Below are 20,792 nucleotides of genomic sequence, written 5' to 3'. Positions count from 1 at the left end.
CGTTGCCATGTATCCTGCTTCTGGTGTTTTTGGAATGATATTCCCCCTCGTGTCGATTGACATAAAAGACATGTCGAGGTTTTGAATTAAAGTCTCTCTTTCAGCTTCAGGTATATTTTGCAGCCGAGATCTCTCTCTCCTTCGAGCTTCCCTGTGACTATCTCCCGAAGTTCCTGATTGTCGACTTAACTCCGCTCTTCGCCTGCTTGATGCGGAAGCTGCCTCCTTTCTTCTGTTCAGAGCAGCTGTCTGTTTTTCCAATTCTCTTCCAGCTCGAGCGAGCCTATATTGGTAGGCCTGCAATTCTTCAGTCGTGGCAGTTGTCGCCATTGGTTCTGAACCGTCCATAGCTCTTGCGGCTCTATCCCACGCTGATTGTGGGAGTTGAACCCTAATACGCGGTGTAGGCCCGACATATTTACTGCCCAAACCTCGCCTTAGGTCAGAGGGATCGACATATGGATTTCCCAGTTCGTCGAAAGCCTCTGATGTTTCCTCCTGATCGCGACTTTCCTCTCCAATGGTGTAGATCTGATGATATTTTGGATTCTGAACCTTGCTGGGTTTGGTGACACCATCGTAGAGACTGGTGAAGACCTTTCCAACAGTGATGGATTTGTCGATGAAGTTGAAGCTGTCGGTGTCACTCGAGTCATCGCTTATATAGGAGTCCGCGGATGATTCGAAGGACATGTCACTGAAGATCTTGGCGAGTTTTTCGCTTGGTTTGGTGCCGATGAAGCGTGGCGACGAAATCTCCTCGTCGCCTGACTCGATGGATGATGCTGAGCTTGAAAAATCGGGATCGACCGCCGATAATCCTGACGAGATCGGAACTTCGAGACGATACGCTCCTTCTTTCTCGACGCGGAAGTGGAACTTTCCGAACGTCATCTCCATGGGCTCCTCCAGATACGCATATGCATCCAAACGGGAGGGCGGGTGAGGAACAAAATCAACGAGACCCGTTTCAATCTGTTTACCTCTGTCCATGATGTTGCTTGCTATCGACGAAGTCGACGATCTTGAACGTGCCATCGAGATCAGCTCCTTGTCGCCTCTAGATCCCACAGACGGCGCCAATTGACAAGGTATTAACTTATCAATGCCTACAAGTAGTAGACTAGGGTTTCGTTGGATGTAGAGGGCAAGTAGATCTCGAAGGTTTCAGCCGAAAAGTACTCGACGATGTAAAAGCTAGGGTTTGTGAAACAATGATTCGATCCTTTCTTTGTCCCTCGACTCCCCCTTATATAGGAGGTGGAGCCGAGGGATTCATGATACACAGGTTTACAGAGTCCGGGAGGGTTTCTAACCTGTCCCGCAAGATTACAAATAATGCTTCCTATTACAACTCTAGCTTTCCTTAATAGTATCTTGGGCTTCCGAATCTTCTTATCCTTCGGGTCGTGGGCCTTCAGTAAACCCCGGGTACCTTCTTCGGCAGGCCCATTGGGGATGCCTATGTTAATGAGTGCTCTTGATATTAATAGTATCCTGCATGGGTGTCTTTCTTATTGCATTGATAATTGCCACACAAATACTTACATACAAAATATTTTAGAAGATGACACTCTGCCAAAATATGATAGGACCGCTGTGTGTTTTGAACTTATTAATGAAAAGGAGGAATCCTCCCAAGTTTCTTCTATTGTTTCTGGAAATAAATCAGGTTATGTGGAGAAGCCTCCCTCCAAGCCTCTTCCTCCTAAAGAAGGGAACGAGGAGAAGGAACAGAAGAAGAAGAAGAAGGGAATGAAGAAGAAGAAGAAGAAGAAGAAGAAGAAGAAGAAGAAGAAGAAGAAGAAGAAGAAGAAGAAGAAGAAGAAGAAGAAGAAGAAGAAGAAGAAGAAGAAGAAGAAGAAGAAGAAGAAGAAGAAGAGGTAACAGCATATCCCCGCGTGTACGAGATAACGATAGGTAACCGTAAGTATGTTGCTCCTAATGATTATTATGATAATGAATCCTAGTACAATGATCTTCCTATGCCCTTTACCTACATTAGTGATTATGATTTAGAAGAGCACACTACTTTTGATATTGAAAATCTATGGGAAACTAATTCTGAAAATGAGGATGTTTATAACTGCCATAGTATTAGTACTATCCATGCTTCTTCCCATAATGATATAGAAAGCTCTAAGCTTGGGGATGAGGTGTTTGAAAATCCTTTTGCTATTGATGATTATATGTTTGATACATCTCCTTCTAGTAACAATGATGGTATGATTACATATGAACACACTGTGGAAGATAACTATTCTATTTCTTATGATGATACTATGCCTCCAATCTTTGACAATTATTATAAAGAATACTATGACAGAGGTTATAATTATCCTTATGAAACTTGTCATAGTCATGATGGGATTGCCAAAAACCATTCCCTTAGTATGCAACTTGTTTACCATGTTCAAATTCTTGATAATGATCCTGCTCCAATTACTATTAATGAGAAGAGTTTTTCTTATGCCAAGAGTAATGATACTTTTATGCATGTGAATAAGAATGCTTTATGTGATGGTTATTGTGGATTTCATCAATGATGCTACTGAAAGTTATTATGAGAGAGGGAAACATGGTTATATGCATCTTAATAATATTAAGTCTCCCCTCTTTATGTTGAGAATCTTGAAATTGCGCTTGTGTTGCCTTTCTATGCTTGATGCATTATGCTTACATGACTTGTTTATTTACAAGATTCCTTTTCATAGGAAGTGGGTTAGACTTAAAAGTGTTTCTTATTTGCTTTTGATGCTTTCTTTTGCGTCAACTCTTATTTCTTGCGAGAGCATCATTAAAATTATTGAGCCCATCTTAATGGCTATAAAGAAAGCACTTCTTGGGAGATAACCCATGTTTTTATTTTGCTACTGTTTTGTTGTGTCTTGGAAGTTGTTACTACTGTAGAAACCTCTCCTTATCTTTATTTTATTGCATTGTTTTGCCAAGTAAAGTCTTTGATAGTAAAATTGATACTAGATTTGGATTTCTGCGCAGAAACAGATTTCTAGCTGTCACGAATTTGAGTAGATCTCTCTGTAGAAAACTCTAAAAAATCTGCGAAAATTCATGAGTGATCCTCAGATATGTACGCAACTTTCATTCAATTTGAGCTTCTTCATCTGAGCATGTTAAGTGCCTCGAAAAACTTCGTCTTTACGGACTGTTCTGTTTTGACAGATTCTGCCTTTTATTTCACATTGCCTCTTTTACTGTGTTTGAGTGGACTTCTTTGCTCCATTAAATTTCAGTAACCTTGGGTAATGTCCAGAGATGTTGGGAATGATTGTGTCCTTGCTGAACATGTGAATTTTTGATTATGCACTAACCCTCTAATGAGTTTGTTTTGAGTTTGGTGTGGAGGAAGTTCTCAAGGGTCAAGAGAGGAGGATGATATAATATGATCAAGAAGAGTGAAAAGTCTAAGCTTGCCGATGCCCCCGTGGTTCATCCCTGCATATTTCAAGAAGAATCAAGCATCTAAGTTTGGGGATGCCCAAGGCATCCCCTTCTTCATCGACAACTTATCAGGTCACCTCTAGTGAAACTATATTTTTATTCCGTCACATCTTATGTGCTTTACTTGGAGCGTCTATATGTTTTTATTTTTGTTTATGTTTGAATAAATTCAGATCCTAGCATTCCTTGTGTGGGAGAGATACACGCTCCGCTGTTTCATATGAACACTCGTGTTCTTAGTTTTACTTTTAGTGTTCATGACGAAAGCTTAAAACCACTTTGTTCATTGCTATTTGGTTGGAAACAGAAAATGCTTCATGTGGTAATCGGTATATTGTCTTGAATAATTTGATACTTGGCAATTGTTTTGAGTTCTCAATTAGATCATGTTTAAGCTCTTGCATCATGTAGTTTGAACCTATTAGTGGAGAACTACCGTAGAGCTTGTTGAAATTTGGTTTGCATGATTAGTCTCTCTAAAGTGTAGATATTTTCTGGTAAAAGTGTTTGAACAACAAGGAGACAGTGTAGAGTCTTATAATGCTTGCAATATGTTCTTATGTAAGCTTTGCTGTACCGGTTCATACTTGTGTTGCTTCAAACAACCTTGCTAGCCAAAGCCTTGTACTGAGAGGGAATGCTTCTCGTGCATCCAAAACCTTGAGCCAAAACCTATGCCATTTGTGTCCACCATAAGTACCTACTATGTGGTATTTTTCTGCCATTCCAAGTAAATTGCTTGCGTGCTACCTTTAAAATTTCATTCCTTTTCTTTGCAATACATAGCTCATGGGAAAATAGCTTAAAAACTATTGTGGTATTGAATATGTCGCTTATATATCTTATTTCTTATAAGTTGCTTGTTGAGAGGTAACCATGTTTCTGGGGACGCCATCAACTATTACACCTTTGTTGAATATCATGTGAGTTCTATGCATGTTCGTCTTGTCTGAAGTAAGAGTGATTTTTCATGATTAAATGGTTTGAGTATGCATATTGTTAGAGAAGAACATTGGGCCGCCAACCAAAGCCATGTATCATGGTGGAAGTTTCAGTTTGGACATTAATCCTCAATCTCTTATGAGAATATTATTTGTTGTTGAATGCTTAAGCATTAAAGAGGAGTCCATTATCTGTTTTCTATGTTGTCCCGGTATGGATGTCCTTAAGTTGAGATCTATCAAAAACGAGAAATCAAATGCGATCTATCTCCTTGGACCTTTGTACAGGTGACATAGAGGTACCCCTTTGTGACACTTGGTTGAAACATATGTGATGCAATGATAATCCATGGAAATCCGAGCTAATTAGGACAAGGTGCGAGCACTATTGGTATTCGATGCATGAGGCTTGCAACTTATGGGATGTTTTATGCATAACACATATGAATTATTACTACCGTTGAAAAAATTGTTTCCATGTTTTCAAAATAAAAGCTCTAGCACATGAGTAATCCCTGCTTCCCTCTGCGAAGGGCCTTTCTTTTACTTTATGTTGAGTCAGTTTACCTACTTCTTTCTGTCTTAGAAGCAAACACTTGTATCAACTGTATGCATTGATTCTTGCATACTTGCTTATTTGCATTCATCATATTACTTTGTGTTGACAATTATCCATGAGATATACATGTTGAAAGTTGAAAGCAATTGCTGAAACTTAAATCTTCCTTTGTGTTGCTTCAAAACCTTCTATTAAGAATCTATTGCTTTATGAGTTAACTCTTATGCAAGACTTGTTGATGCTTGTCTTGAAAGTACTATTCATGAAAAGTCTTTGCTATATGATTCAGTTGTCTAGTCATTATCTTTACCATTGCTTTGAATCACTTCATTCATCTCATATGCTTTACAATAGTATTGATCAAGATTATGATAGTAGCATGTCACTTCAGAAATTATCCTTGTTATCGTTTACCTACTCGAGGGCGAGTAGGAACTAAGCTTGGGGATGCTTGATACGTCTCAAACGTATCTATAATTTCTTATGTTCCATGCTAGTTTTATGACAATACTCACATGTTTTATATACACATTATATCATTTTTATGCATTTTTCGGTACTAACCTATTAACAAGATGCCGAAGTGTCAGTTCCTGTTTTCTGCTGTTTTTGGTTTCAGAAATCTTACACAGGAAATATTCTCGGAATTAGACGAAACAAAAGGCCACGTTCCTATTTTTCCAGGGGCTTCACGGAGTCCGAAGGAGAGACGAAGGGGGCCCGCGAGGTGCCCACACCATAGGGGGCGCGGGCCACCCCTTGGCCGCGCCACTAGGTGGGGACCCCACCTCGGGACTCCACCGACATCGCCCCTTCGCCTATATATGCTCCCTGACGCGAAAACCCTAAAACAATCGACGATATTCCACGAAGAGTTCCGTAGCCGCCGCCATCGCGAAGACAAGTTCGGGGGACAGAATCTCTGTTCCGGCACGCCACCGGGACGGGGAATTGCCCCCGGAGTCATCTCCATAGACACCACCGCTATCTCCATCGCCATCTTCATCGCCGTTGCTGTCTCCCATGATGAGGAGGGAGTAGTTCTCCCCCGAGGCTAAGGGCTCTACCGGTAGCTATGTGGTTCATCTCTCTCTCCCATGGTGTGATCTTTATGTGATCATGAGCTTTGTATCACTATTAATCTATGTGCTACTCTAGTGATGTTATTAAAGTAGTCTATTCCTCCTCCAAGATGTAATGTTGACAGTGTGTGCATCATGAAGTACTTGGCGTAGGTTATGATTGTAATCTCTTGTAGATTATGAAGTTGACTATTACTATGATAGTATTGATGTGATCTATTCCCCCTTTCATAGCTATTGGTGACAGTGTGTATGCTATGTTAGTACTCGGTCTAGCAACGGTCTATTATGCACTCTAGAGGTTACTTTAATATGAACTCCAAACGTTGTGGAGCTTGTTTACTCCGACTTGAGGTGTGCTTTTATAGCCCTACACAATGAATGGTGTTTGTTATCCAACAAGAGAGTGTTTGAAAGTAGCACAAGTGAAGAGAAGTTAATTATTTATGTGATCATTGTTGAGAGTGTCCACTAGTGAAAGTATGATCCCTAGGCCTTGTTTCTAAGCATTGAAACACCGTTTTCAACAAGTTCTGTTACATGTTTGCTTGCTGCCATTTTTATTTCAGATTACAATTACTACTTACAATCATCCATATTACTTGTATTTCACTATCTCTTCGCCGAACTAGTGCACCTATACATCTGACCAGTGTATTAGGTGTGTTGGGGACACAAGAGACTTCTTGTATCTTAATTGCAGGGTTGCTTGAGAGGGATATCTTTGACCTCTACCTCCTTGAGTTTGATAAACCTTGGGTGATTCACTTAAGGGAAACTTGTTGCTGTTCTACAAACCTCTGCTCTTGGAGGCCCAACACTGTCTACAGGAATAGAAGCGTGCGTAGACATCAGGGTCTTATTCAGATCTTTGGGCAAACCCTTAGGGATTCCACCTATATAATGAGGAGGAGAGGGAGGGGGCAGCCTACATGTTGGCCGCACCACCTAGGGCCTCCCAAGGCTGGCGCCCAAGAGAGCCCCCTCTCCAAACCCTAGCACCACTCCCTCCTCCACCTCTCTCCCGTAGCGCTTAGGCGAAGGCCTGCCGGAGATCTCCACCACCACTGCCACCACGCCGTCGTGATGGCGGGATTCCCAGGAGGATCTACTACATCCGCTGCCCGCTGGAACGAGGAGAAGGACGTCATCATCAACACCGAACGTGTGACCGAGTACGGAGGTGCTGCCCGACTGTGGCACCGTCAAGATCTTCTACGCGCTTTTGAAAGCGGCAAGTGATCGACTACAGCAACAACGAGATCTAATATCGTAGGCTTTGGAAATCTTCGAGGGTTAGTCTCATGATCTTCTCGTTGCTACCATCTTCTAGATTGTATCTTGGCTTGTTATTCGTTCTTGCGGTAGGAATTTTTTTGTTTTCTATGCTACGAATCCCATCAATATGCACTTCCAGTGTCTATGGATTTCCCCAACTATATGCATCGTTGTTAACTGAATCATGACTGCGTTTAAATTACACTTTTACATATTTATTTAAAAGAATTCAAGGCGATCCGGAATAAAATATGTCTCAAACTGAGAAAGTGTTCCAAATGGTCTGGAATAATACCCGTCTTAATCCAACAAAGTATTGGAGGCGGTCTTGGATAATAGACGTCTCTAGACTATATCGTATTTGAGACGGGTGATAATAGAATCCATCTGAGGGTCCAGAATTATTGCAACCCGTCTAGAAAAGAAACCGCCTCAGGGCGTACGATGTGTGAAGATGGGTGGTATTCCGGCTTGTCTTAGAATGTTGTTATTCGAGTCGGAACAAGAACCGTCTCAAGGTGGCACGCTGGTAGAGACTGAGGCTTTGAGTTGGATAGCAAAACCGTCTAAGGACTATATACCAAAACTGGCTCGAAGTAGCAGTTCGGTACTAGTGGGAGGACATCAAGGTAAATTTAGAGATTGAGTTGATCACGTAGACAAATCAGTCAGATCTTGCTTCTAGTACAATGCATTGAAATTTTTATTATAGCCAAGTGGGATTTTGAATTAAAGAAGTTACAAAAACATTTATATACCTTGGGTAATATCCCCTTAATTTTCAAAGATGAGAATAACACCAAAATGTATTCTGCAAATTTCTGGTGGTTTTAAAAATAGGAGAACTTGTGGTTTTAAATATAGGAGAACTGTTATGAAAACACTTTTACAAAAGTTATTTGGGGGATCAAATGAGTGCACACATAGACTGGCCTCATCTCAGGTATTTCATAACCTTGTGTTTTGGAAATAGATAATCCTTTCATAACAAACTGAGTTTTTGGGATTATAAGGGGTAAAACATTTGGAGGGGACTTTTATTTGGAGGAGTAGATGGGAAATACTTTTTTAAACATGTCCCCACTGGTCATACTATAAAGTGTTGGGTTTCAGACAGGTTGTGACCATATGCCCACTTGTAGATCATAGTTTCACCAACAACTCAATCATAGTGAAACTGGGTCACATAAAGTGAATACAAACAAGAATCAATGGGTGAGCAAGTGCTCCATGATGATCATGTCATGGTAAGGTTGGGGAAGGGTTTTTAATAAGGGAGTAAAGCTTTTGGAAACTTTTCAGGAAATAGTTGAGACAAGAGCATCTCCTTTCTAAAGTTTTCTCAAAGTTGTTTGAAATCCTTTTATAAAATGTTGGTAAACATTTGCTTGAAAAATAATGGGATTCGTAGCATTTTTTAGATCTCTATAGCTTTATAAATGCCTAGTTTTGGAAAGACAAAATAATACTTGGTTCTTTGTTTTGGCCAAGTCAAAACACTTAATATAGAAGAGGTTGCCAAGGTGGTGGAAAACATATTGTTGTACTAGAGATGACATGGTCACAAAGTTGCAAATGATTTTGTCAGTCCACAATGCTCAACACTCCACTTAAAGAGACATCTTGTTCAAAAAAAAAACTTAAAGAGACATGATTAACACAACATCAAGTCAAACATTCATGAAACTTTATTTCATTTGATTAATCATAATTTTTTTTTGGCACTCATTTTTGCACATAAGCTCTCCTTAAACAAGATTGCAAAAGTTGGGTGTTACACATCTAGTGCATCATCATTAGCACCTTTTCTTCTTCTCCCCGATGCAGATTATGTGATGTCCATTCGCTAGAGAAAATATCAATTGTGTCATCCATCGGAATGATCACAAGACGACGAGAATTAATGGACGACATGGAGGATTGCGATGACACGCACATGACCATAATAAATCCATAACCATACAAGTGCTGCTCGTGAAGCTACTCTGCCGATAAACAACAAATAGTAGCCGAGTGCTATCAGACAACAAGATACACAGTGGGCAGAATCAGCAGAAACAGGGAGGCGATCGATCACCGAGCAAAAGTAGACATCGTTGGATCACACCAACATGTGGTGCAGCGTCGTATCCTCATAGATGCTGTGCCAGGATCCCTGTCTGCCAAGCTACAGTAACGGACAGACACATGAAAGCCGACCTGTGCCGTCCTGTAGTCTGGCCCAGTGGCCCCTACAAATTATAGCCGTTCTCCGTCCTGTTTTAGTTACCTCTAGGGTGTGTTGACCTGTACACGCTAGCACGCATTGCCGAAATGAAAATGTGTTTTGGCTGTTCCTGGATGGGTTACCGGCTGCCGCAGGTTGCACTAACCGGTAAGCTACACGTGCCCCAAGCCAATATTGATGTTCGCTGTGTGGCCTCACTCACCAGATCAGCTGCGGCTAGGGTTGCTGCCGGACCCTCGTTAGCAAATGAGTGACTCGTTCTCTTACCTGTGATTATTTCTATATAGTGGCATAATGGTGAATAACCGACCATTTTTTTTCAAAAAGGAGGTTTAGACCTGCATCTGCGTTAAAATAATACATCATTTTTATTAAAATTTATAAAACAAATGTCAGGTAATAGTTTACATTAAATAAAGCGAATCCACCACACATCATCCACAAACCTGATAATGGGAAAGATCATGTCATCAGACCCTTATGCTCGAAAGATACAAACAACACCCACCAATTAGGCACCGGAGGCATCACTAAGTCATCATATGACCAACCGTGATCACACATCCGGTGAGCAACCACATGGTGCACCCAGTGCACACATTACACAAGCAGTCACCCGACCATCTTCAAGAAAGAGTTCTGTACAGTCCTTGCCAAGGCTGCCGTCGACGCCGCCATGGGGCCGGACAACGCTCTTTCCTTGCACGAATCCATCATGTCACGTCTATCGCCCGCCGAGACCCGTCGTCGTTGACACGGCAGATGCAACACCGTTTCACCTCCTGCCCCCCCCCCCCATCCAACGCTTGCTCTAAAATTACGCCCCGAGAGGGAGAGCAACACGAAATCCCCATCATCATCCGATCTGGGAGACCCAGATCTAGGGTTTTCCCAGAGCACCTAGAGTGAAAGATGACGGCTGAAACGACGATGCCATCCACAAGGTAATAATGCATAGATGCCGCCATCGTGCACTAGTGTCTCGGTTTTCACCAGAAGTCGCGCCTCCCTAACCTCGCGGCTGGGTGGATCGCTGTCTACCGCCCTGTAAAAGGGCTGCCAAGGCATACCGACGCCACTCTCATGGCTGCATCACCACAAAGAAGGGTGTCGCCCACACAGAGCGCCGATAGCTACCGACCGGCCGCCACCGCGATCAGCCGCCTAGGATCTTCGATTTCAACTACAAGGATTGTATCTGCTGCCATCGTCGGCCTTATGCGCTTTGCATGAAGGCATCCTACGACAGCTTGTGTCATAGAAGGAGAGGTTGTAGGCGGCGGCGGTAGGGTTTGTTGGGTCGCCTCCATATCACGTGTGTGGGAGCCATACGGGACTAACATGCGTGGTTGGTTATTCTTGATCTAGACCTCGGCTCGTCAACTGATTTGCGACAAATCTTGTGTAGTACTCCCTCCGTTCACTGTTATAAAATATTTTTCCAAACTAAATTATTTTTTCAAAACATCTTATGTTAACGAATATAATAAATATTTCTTGAGAAAGCATATGCCACATAAGGATGGCAATACTGATGGGTATGGGTACCGTACCCGCATGGGCAGATTATGAGCACACTTTTAAACCCATGGATAGTATCCATACCCTACACACTAAGCCATGTGTACGACACGGATATAACATTGTACCCATAGATATACCCATACCCTACACATTTATACTGGCATATTGATCTATGCAGTGAGCAACCAGTAGCGCAAGGGTCGATAGGGTCAAAGGAGTTGGGCGTCCCCTCCTCTCCCCACATTTAGGTGAGATTATGATTTCTAATTTTTTATAATTGTCAAATGTGCTATCTATGAATATGAAATTACAAATAAATTATGTATTATTTGATCTACCTGTCTTGTATCCATAGGTACGGGTACCCGTTGAGTATTGGTGTAGGTAAAGTTTCAGACCCCTAAGTATAGGTATGGATAAAATTTTATACCCGGTGACTATAAGAGTATGATTATGGTCTTGCTCTATCATGCTCATACCTTACCCATTGCCACCCTTGACACATATTGCTCTAGAAATTCACTTGCCATGAATTATAGGCATGCATACGCAATTCTATGAGCTTATATATATACATCTAAGAAGTGAGCTGTTTCCCGTACTTATATATCTGCTTTCTTTTGTCACGCTAATTGATACGATAATTCGATTGTATGATATGTGTGGTTAAACCGTGGTCTATCGATTTTTTCTTCGATAATAAACGTTTTATTACTTAAAACCTGTTGTCTATCATTTGGCATATGGTATACCCATTCACTTGATTGTGTTCGTGTAGGCTATATCAATCGTATAGCTAGAAACCGTACTTTGCCTCGTACGGGGTTGCGCGTTATATGAGCCTCGATGGGCAGAGTCGTACAGGACTCGGTTTACACAGTTTACACAAATATAGAACTCTTCCTATTACATCTCTAACAGCCCCCCTTAATCTAAACCTGTGGACAGGTTGAGATTACGCCTGAATTCTATTAAGCCCTTGACAGGTAGCGCCTTGGTAAAACCATCAGCAACTTGATCCTTGCTCGACACAAACTTTATAGCCAACCGATTATTAGCAACTCGTTCACGAACAAAATGAAAATCAATCTCAATGTGCTTAGTACGAGCATGAAATACTGGATTTGCAGACAAATAGGTAGCACCTAGATTGTCACACCAGAGACTTGGTTTTTCCTTCAGTTTTACTCCAAGTTCAACGAGAAGGGCCTCAACCCAAATCAACTCAGTGGTGGCATTAGCCAAGGCTTTGTACTCAGCTTCAGTACTAGAACGAGACACCGTAGCTTGCTTACGAGCACTCCAGGAGACCAAATTTGGTCCAACAAAAACAGCGAAACCACCAGTGGAACGTCTGTCATCAAGAGAGCCAGCCCAGTCTGCATCAGAAAAGGCACTGAGGAACGTAGAAGAGGACCGTGAAAAGGTGATCCCAAGTTTCACCGTATCCTTCACATATCGTAGAATACGTTTCACAGCTGTCCAATGTTCTGTAGTAGGAGCATGAAGATACTGACATACTTTGTTGACTGAGAAAGCCAAATCTGGACGAGTTAAAGTCAAATATTGTAAAGCTCCAACCATACTTCTATATTGTGTACTATCTTCAGGACCAAGAGGTGTACCATCAGTAAGAGACAACTGCTCAGAAGAGGACAATGGTGTAGGGGCTGACTTACAGTAGCGCAGACCAGCATTAGCAATTAAGTCTGAGGCATATTTTTCCTGAGTCAATAACAGACCACGAGGCACCTTTTTAACCTCAATACCAAGAAAATAGTGTAGATCACCAAGATCCTTGATGGCAAAATGCGTGTTGAGATTCTGAACAAGAGCTGTAATGGCATGATCTGAGGAACTAGTCACAATAATATCATCAACATAAACCAAGACAAAAACAATGATACCGGACTTGTTGAACAGAAACAATGATGTATCAGCCTTAGATGGTGTAAAACCAAGATCACAGAGCTTAGAACTCAACCGTGAATACCATGCTCGAGGGGCTTGTTTCAATCCATACAATGCTTTGTCAAGTTTGCGAGATATAATGAGGAGCATGAGGGTCTTCAAAACCAGGGGGTTGTTTCATGTAGACCTCCTCTTCCAGAACACCATGTAGAAACGCGTTCTTGACATCTAGCTGTCGAAGACTCCATCCACGAGAGATAGAAATAGATAACACAATCCTGATAGTAGCAATCTTCACGACAGGACTGAAAGTATCCTCATAATCAAGGCCATACCTTTGCTTAAAGCCTTTTGCAACCAAACGTGCTTTATATCTGTCAATGGAACCATCTGATCTTCTCTTGATACGATAAACCCACTTGCAAGCAATCAGATTTTTATCACGACTGGGAGGAACTAAGTGCCAAGTTTTGTTGTCAATGAGTGCATTGAATTCATCTTGCATCGCATGACGCCAATTTGGATCTTGGAGTGCCTCAGAAGTAGAACATGGTTCACCTGTGGACGAGAGCATACCGTAGCGAACAGTACCATCGGTATATTGTTTGGGATTTCGTATACCTTTACCGAAGCCGAGTGCGAACACCAGGAGGCGAGGAAGCAGGTGCATGTGCAACATTTTGGCCAGAATCAGTACTAGCGGCAGAACCATCCGCAGTTGAACTGGCCGCGCGAAGATCTGCGGGGAGAGAAGGAAGCAGCTGATCGGGCGGATGCTGCCGCGTCCCGACGCGTGCGGGGCAGCGTGCGGGGCGGGGGACCGCGCGGCGCCGGCTGGCGCGACGCTGCTGGGCGAGACGGACGCACATGGGCGCGGTCGGCCGGGCGTGTGGCCAGCACCCGCGCGAAAGGGCCCAGTGCTGCTGTCCCTGCTGGTCAACGACGGAACGGGCGACACAGCAGGCGAATCCTCGGGATCAGGCGCGTCGGGATCAGCGTGAGCCAGAGAATGTTCCAGGGAATCTTCTTCGTGTTCAGCACCATTTTCAGCATTTTGTGAGCTAATTTCAACATCATTTTGTGAACTGATTTCTTCACTGTTTTGAACAGAATTTTCAACAGGAGAATCACCACCTCGCAATGCATTAGTAACAGGCACAATAAAAGGCATATGATCATCAATATTTTGTGCACCCTCAGAGGAAGTGTTTTGACATGACGGGAGAAGTAGAATTTCTTTCCTAAGGAGAGGACCAGCGTTAGGACGAAGAGAGGCAAACGGAAAAACATTTTCATCAAACACAACATCACGAGAAATATACACACGTCCTGTAGACATATCTAGACACTTGACACCTTTATGGAGAGGACTATAGCCAAGGAAAACACACCGTGTAGAACGAAACGCAAGTTTCCGTGCATTATAAGGACGAAGATTTGGCCAACAAGCACAGCCAAAAACACGAAGAGCATCATAATTGGGTGGGACATGAAGAAGACGTTCACAGGGAGTGTCAAGATTGATAACTTTACTAGGAAGCAAATTTATGAGAAAAGTAGCTGTGAGGAAGGCTTCATCCCAATATTTGAGAGGCATAGATGCATTAGCAAGTAAAGCAAGACCAACTTCAACTATGTGACGGTGTTTTCTCTCAGCAGAACCATTTTGTTGATGTGCATGAGGACATGAGACATGATGTGTGATCCCTTGTTTTTGAAAGAAAGCATTGAGTTTCTCATACTCACCACCCCAATCAGTTTGCATAGTAATAATTTTCCTATCAAACTTACGCTCGACTATATTGCTTGATAATTAAGAAAAGCTTGATAAACATCGAACGCTTTTTAAGCAAATATATCCAAGTGAACTTACTAAAATCATCAATAAAGCTTACATAGTATGCATGTTTCCCAGAGAAAGAGGTGCGGGCCCCCATACATCGAGAAAAATCTGTTCCAAAGGAACAGTGGATCTACTGGTGGAGATGGGGTATGGTAGCTGATGACTCTTTGCCAATTGACAAGAATCACAAACATATGGAGTAATCTCTGGAGTGTAATCTATTTTATTTCTTCTAAGAACTTGCTGAACGACGAACGAACATGGATGTCCTAAGCGACGATGCCATGTAGAGGAAGACGGCTTTATTGTAACGAAAGCATGCTTGGAGGACTCATTGGAGATAGGCATCAAGGGATAAAGACCTCCATAGCATGGGCCTCTAAACAGAATTTGGTGTGTTGCTTGGTCCTTGATCAAAAAGAAGAAAGGATGAAATTCAATATAGACATGATTATCAAGTGTAAAACGAACAGATAGTAGATTTTTGGAAGCACTAGGAACATGTAATATGTCATGTAAATCAAAAGAATTATGAGGGGTGCGCAAAATTGAATGACCAATATGACTAATGTGCATACCTGTACCTTCAGCCGTGCGAACACGGTCTTGCCCATTATATGTATCATGTGTGGAAAGCTTGTTCAGCTGTCCGGTGATGTGGTCAGTGGCGCCAGTATCATAGTACCAATTTGTGTCAACTCCATAAGCAGCAAAGTTGGCACCTTTGTTTCCACGGTCTCCATTATCGCGTTGATCATCTCCATAGCGCCACCAACAGTCTTTTGCAGGATGCCCATGTATATCACAAATCGACAAGTGGTGTCAACAAAGGGAGTGGGGCGCCGATCACCACGGCCACGCCCTCCACCATTATCACGCCTGTCCCCACGTGGACGATCATCATCCTGACGACGGCCTTGATAGCCACCACGGTAGCCACCTCCATTACGTCCACGATATCCACGATCATCACGACCACGGTCATCATAGCGTCCACGATACTCCTGCTGCCTGCCACGATCATCATCATCACGACGACGTGGACGATCATCACGCCAGCGATCATCCTGACGCCCACGATCATCCTGCCACCGATCCTGACCACGGGAGGGCGCACCACCTCCACGGCGAGCAACATTGGCAGACGAGGAGAAACCGGGATCTTCATCCTTGTGCATGCGATCGAAGGCTTGTACCTGGCTGAACAGATCGGACAAAGATGTCCCCAGGATTTGCGCGGACAGCAGTAATGAGCGAGTTGTAAGGGCTGCCAAGTCCTTGCAGAACATACCAAACGATCTCATCATCATCAAGTGGCTTTCCTGCAGAAGCAAGCTCAAGAGCAATAGTTTTCATCTTAGCAAAATACTTTTCAGCAGACATATCCTTTTTCTTCGTCTCAACAAGGGCAGTGCGGAGGTGTTGGATTCTGGTCTTGGAGGCACCGAAACATGGCTGTTGATAGCAGTCCAGGCCTCAGCCGAGGACCCCATACCAAGAACATGAGCAAGAACATCAGGAGAGAGGGCATTGAGGAGCCATCTTAGAACTTGCTGATCACGAGCAATCCATGAAGTGTACTCAGGGTTTTGCACTGTTACCTTCTTCTTGTTAACATCCTCTGTCTCTAGGAGCTTGACTCGGAGCTTCATCGGAACCTTCAACTAGCTCAAGAACACACGCACCACGAAGGGCAGGAACAACAAGTGCCTTCCATACGAGAGCGTTCTCACGCGTCAAAAGCTGAGTGGGAGGAGCTCCGAGAGCAGCAGCCAAGGAGGTAGCCGACGACGAAGAAGCCATTGGAGTAGATCTTGATCAACAGCCGAACTCCTGCCACGGCAGAGATTCGGTTCGTTTTGCTGTCGCGGCAGACGTGCGACAGAGTTTTGGGGCTGCAGCGGATCGAGACGATCGGAGGCAGCAGCAGGATCTTGAGCGGCAGGGGCACAGTCAGGTGCACCGGCGGCGAGGTCGTTGGTCGTCGATCGTTGTGGCGGCGGCGGCACGGATCGTGAGATCAGGTGCGGGCGCGGCTAGGGTTTTCGTCGGATCGTTGGTTGGGGCGTCGTAGGTGTGGGCTTGTGTGTGTCGTCGGCGGCAGAGAAGCTGCAGCAGCGACGGTTCGTGGCAGCGGCGGCGGCGACAGACCAGCTGTGGCGGCGGCGGCAGCGATTTTGTTTTCGTCGAGAGCTAGATGTCGGGAGAGGAGGGCTCTGATACCATATCAATCGTATAGCTAGAAACCGTACTTTGCCTCGTACGGGGTTGCGCGTTATATGAGCCTCGATGGGCAGAGTCGTACAGGACTCGGTTTACACAGTTTACACAAATATAGAACTCTTCCTATTACATCTCTAACAGGCTAGTCATTGTCGCCCTTAATTTATCGACTGATTCGCACAGAGGGCTACAGACATGCAGATATAGCTTTGACAGTGCTTGGCTAGAGACCTGCAGGTCGAACCGTCGAAGCAAGCCAGCAGTACGTGCAGGCATGCATGAGGGGTCCTGTCCAAGTCAGGCCAATATGCACCAGCTAAGCAGAAGAAAAGTAGAACGCCTGCCGGTTCTCCGTCGATCCATCCCTGCATTTCTAAACCACCTTCAATTCAACGGTCCGGTTTAGAGCATCTTCACTCGTTCTGTAGCCCCAAAACGAAAATAGGGGCGCCGGTGCTAAAATACTCCCCAGCCGCGTGCTATAAAATTGTTTTCACGCCTGCTCGGCGTGTATTTTCATCCGGCGCCCCTAGCCCGAACCCAATCCGGCGGGACAGGGGCCGTATGGCGCTAAAAGCAAGCGTCGACCAGCTCTATCGGCAAGACAGGACTAGTTTCCCTAAAAACATTAACTTTCCTGTTATTATTGGCACCATATCACCCCGTTCCCCTTCTCCCTGGGCTCCAATTCCCGCCATTTTCCCCACGCAAGCCATCGTCTTGCTCCGCCATCCAACCATGAAGACGAGGCAGTATGTCGCTCCACGCACGTCGGCGTCGGCCGCCCTCGCCGCCAAGCCTGCTCCCGCGAAGAATAAGGCAGCGCGGGCATCCAGTGCCAAGGAGCGTCCGGAGGGAATGACCAACACCGAGTGGCGTTCGACATCCAACGGTGCTCGATGGATAACGTCAGCTGCCGCTCGAGGGAGGCGAAGCTAAAGGCAAAGAGGGTTGCGGTAGCGGCGGCGAAGCACGCTGCATGGATGGAGTGGGCTGCTGCCATGGCGGCGCCCCATACGCCTGCGCATCCGTTTGTCCCCGCCGCGTGGAGCGGCAGCCAGGGCAGCGTCTCCTCGCAGTCGCTGTTGTTCCATGATGCCCAAGGTAACCCAGCCCACCTGCCCTGCTTCTCGGAGAGCTGCCATGAGTTCGACCCGCTCGGTGGGTTCAACCCCAACACCTTCGCCACCCCAAACACCTTCGCCGCACCAAACACTTTCACCGCCGGTGACCTACACATGTTGGCTGGATCGCTTGAGCTCCAGCGCACTCTCTACAGTGGAGGCGGGCCCCCTCCTCACCGCAGCCCTGACCCCGGCTACCAGCAGTTCACCGCGAGAAGCAGCGCGCAAGCGCCATTTGGCGTGATGTCGGACGAAGCCATCTTGGAGGACGTGATCATCGATGGCACCAACGGGCAGCCGTCCTTCACGTAGCAGGAAGCCAAGGCGTACGCCGAAGATGTGGAAAAAAGCGAAGATGTTGGGTGCGAGAACGACGTGTGCACCTATGCCAAGGCCCCCGAAGAGATCGCGCCGGCCATCGCTGACCCCAAAGGCAAGAAAAAGAACTTCGTCACCGCGTAGAGCGCCACGACGTCGGGGCAGACCCGAAGAAGAAGGCCGGCGGGCGTGGGCCAAAGAGGAGCTCGAGGGAGGACGAGTGCCTCGATGAGGAATGGAAGACAGTGAGCATCGACCCCTTCACCGGTGCCAACCAGAATGCAGAGTTCTATTGGAAGAAGGTGAAGGCGGCGTTCGACGAGCGTCGACTATTGGATCCCTACTTCAAGGCACTGACCACCGATCGCAACGTCTCCGCCATGTCTCACCGTTGGCACATGATCCATCACGTCATTAACAAGTGGCACGATGCTGTGGAGGAGGTTCGCCGCGTCCATGTTAGCGGCACCAACTTCAACGATCATTTACTGTCGCCGCTCTCACCGTGCATTGTCCTTGATCACCGGCGTTTGATTCGTCCACCGTTTTGTAGATGCGTGCCTTGATCACCGCCTACCGTGAGGACAACGACGATGTCGAGTTCAAGTTCGTGCATGTCTTCGCCTGGATTGAGACGTGCGACAAGTGGACGGAGGTCCGGACTGCCCTCGCCAAGGCCAACGCGCCGTTCGACCCCAACGCCGCGGCTACACCGGCTGTTGTTGGCCGGCCCGTCGGGAACAAGAAAGACAAGGCGATGAAGGATGTTACACCGGCCATCGAGAAGCTCCACTCCTCCATCTTGACGTCCACCGCTGACACCGCCGCGCATGCCACCACGCGGGCGGAGCAAGCCGCAAGGATTGAGGAGGTGGCATCGGCAAGATGGGCGTCAGGCATGGAGAGACGGGACATCAAGCTCGACTTGATCAAGGCGAACATCGTCGCCAAGAAGAGGAAGGAAGACCTGGCGATCCTGCTCGTCGACACCAGCGGCATGGACGACGACGTCAAGGTGTGGTGCACCACGCAGCGCGCCACGATCCTAGCCGAGAGTCCAGCTCCCCCCCCCCCGCGCCCCGGCTCGATGCTGCGACTGCGGCGGCGGCTACTACTCCACCGGCCACAGACGCTTCCCTGTCGACTGCCACACCGCCATCGCGGACCGCTATGCCGACGACGCCCACCATCGTCCCTGATTCCCCGGTGGAGGAAATTGCTTGATTCACGCGGCTATCTAATGCCGTCCGGCCTGCGTGCCTCCTTTTTTTTTTGGTTCGCTAGACATTTGTATGCTGCCGATTTGCGACGATATGTTCGTCGAGACATTGATCCTTTTGTGGACGTGAAATCTAATCGGCGTATGTTTTCAAGTTCGGAATTTGGGGGCGGGCGTTTGGGGGATGCGGCTAGGCGCCGGTGCCCCCCCACCCCCCTATTTAGGGGTTACTCACCGGCATCCTCATATGGTCAGGCGCCGGGCGCCGTATGGGGGTCACGAGTGGAGATGCTACTCTGTACTGAACTTCTCTGTTTCGGAATACAGGAGGACCGTACAAGCACTTTCAAATACCAGTACTAAACTATTAGACTTTTGAGAGTACAATTGAATAATATCACGTCAACTACTATTAGACTTTTGAGAGTAGAATTGAATAATATCAGGTCAACTTAATATACAATAAACATAAACACAATTTTCATAGCTAACGATTGAGCATTCTAGCTTTGTCGTTTATGATGCAGTTAAAGCCTCATGGCGCGGGATAGCAACACTGGCTGATACTATCATGGCCGGCATCATGGCTGCAGGCTCGTTTGTCCTCTAACAACTGTCCGTACTAAAACATAGGCAGCCAGGACTCATCAACAGGACAACGACCAATAATCGACACCCCTTATTCAGGCCACAGAATTTTTACATTACCTATAATAATCACATCCGGACAACAAACAGCACATGTGGACGTTTGTTGCGCCTCTTGGCTGAGCTCAAGGGCCAACGATCGAGTATGTATGCTCTAGATTGTCAGCAAAGGCAAATTAACAGATCTTTGTTCTATACCTCCAGAAGTGTCGGAGCACTCAGAGGATATGAATCCAAAACGATGGTTGATTAGCATTGGTCTTCCGAAACTAACTACAGTACTTAATTAATTGGCAGGGATGTTAGAAACTTAGAACCACGGCAGATCATCCCATATCGTATGTGACGATATCACCAAAAAAGAGAATCACAAAACAAATTTCTTAAGAGACTAGTGAGCTGTTGTAAATAATAAACTTGGCTGAACCTATAT

Source organism: Lolium rigidum, chromosome 7 (assembly GCF_022539505.1).
Source record: "Lolium rigidum isolate FL_2022 chromosome 7, APGP_CSIRO_Lrig_0.1, whole genome shotgun sequence".
NCBI classification, from domain to species: domain Eukaryota; kingdom Viridiplantae; phylum Streptophyta; class Magnoliopsida; order Poales; family Poaceae; genus Lolium; species Lolium rigidum.
This window is presented reverse-complemented; position numbering follows the sequence as displayed.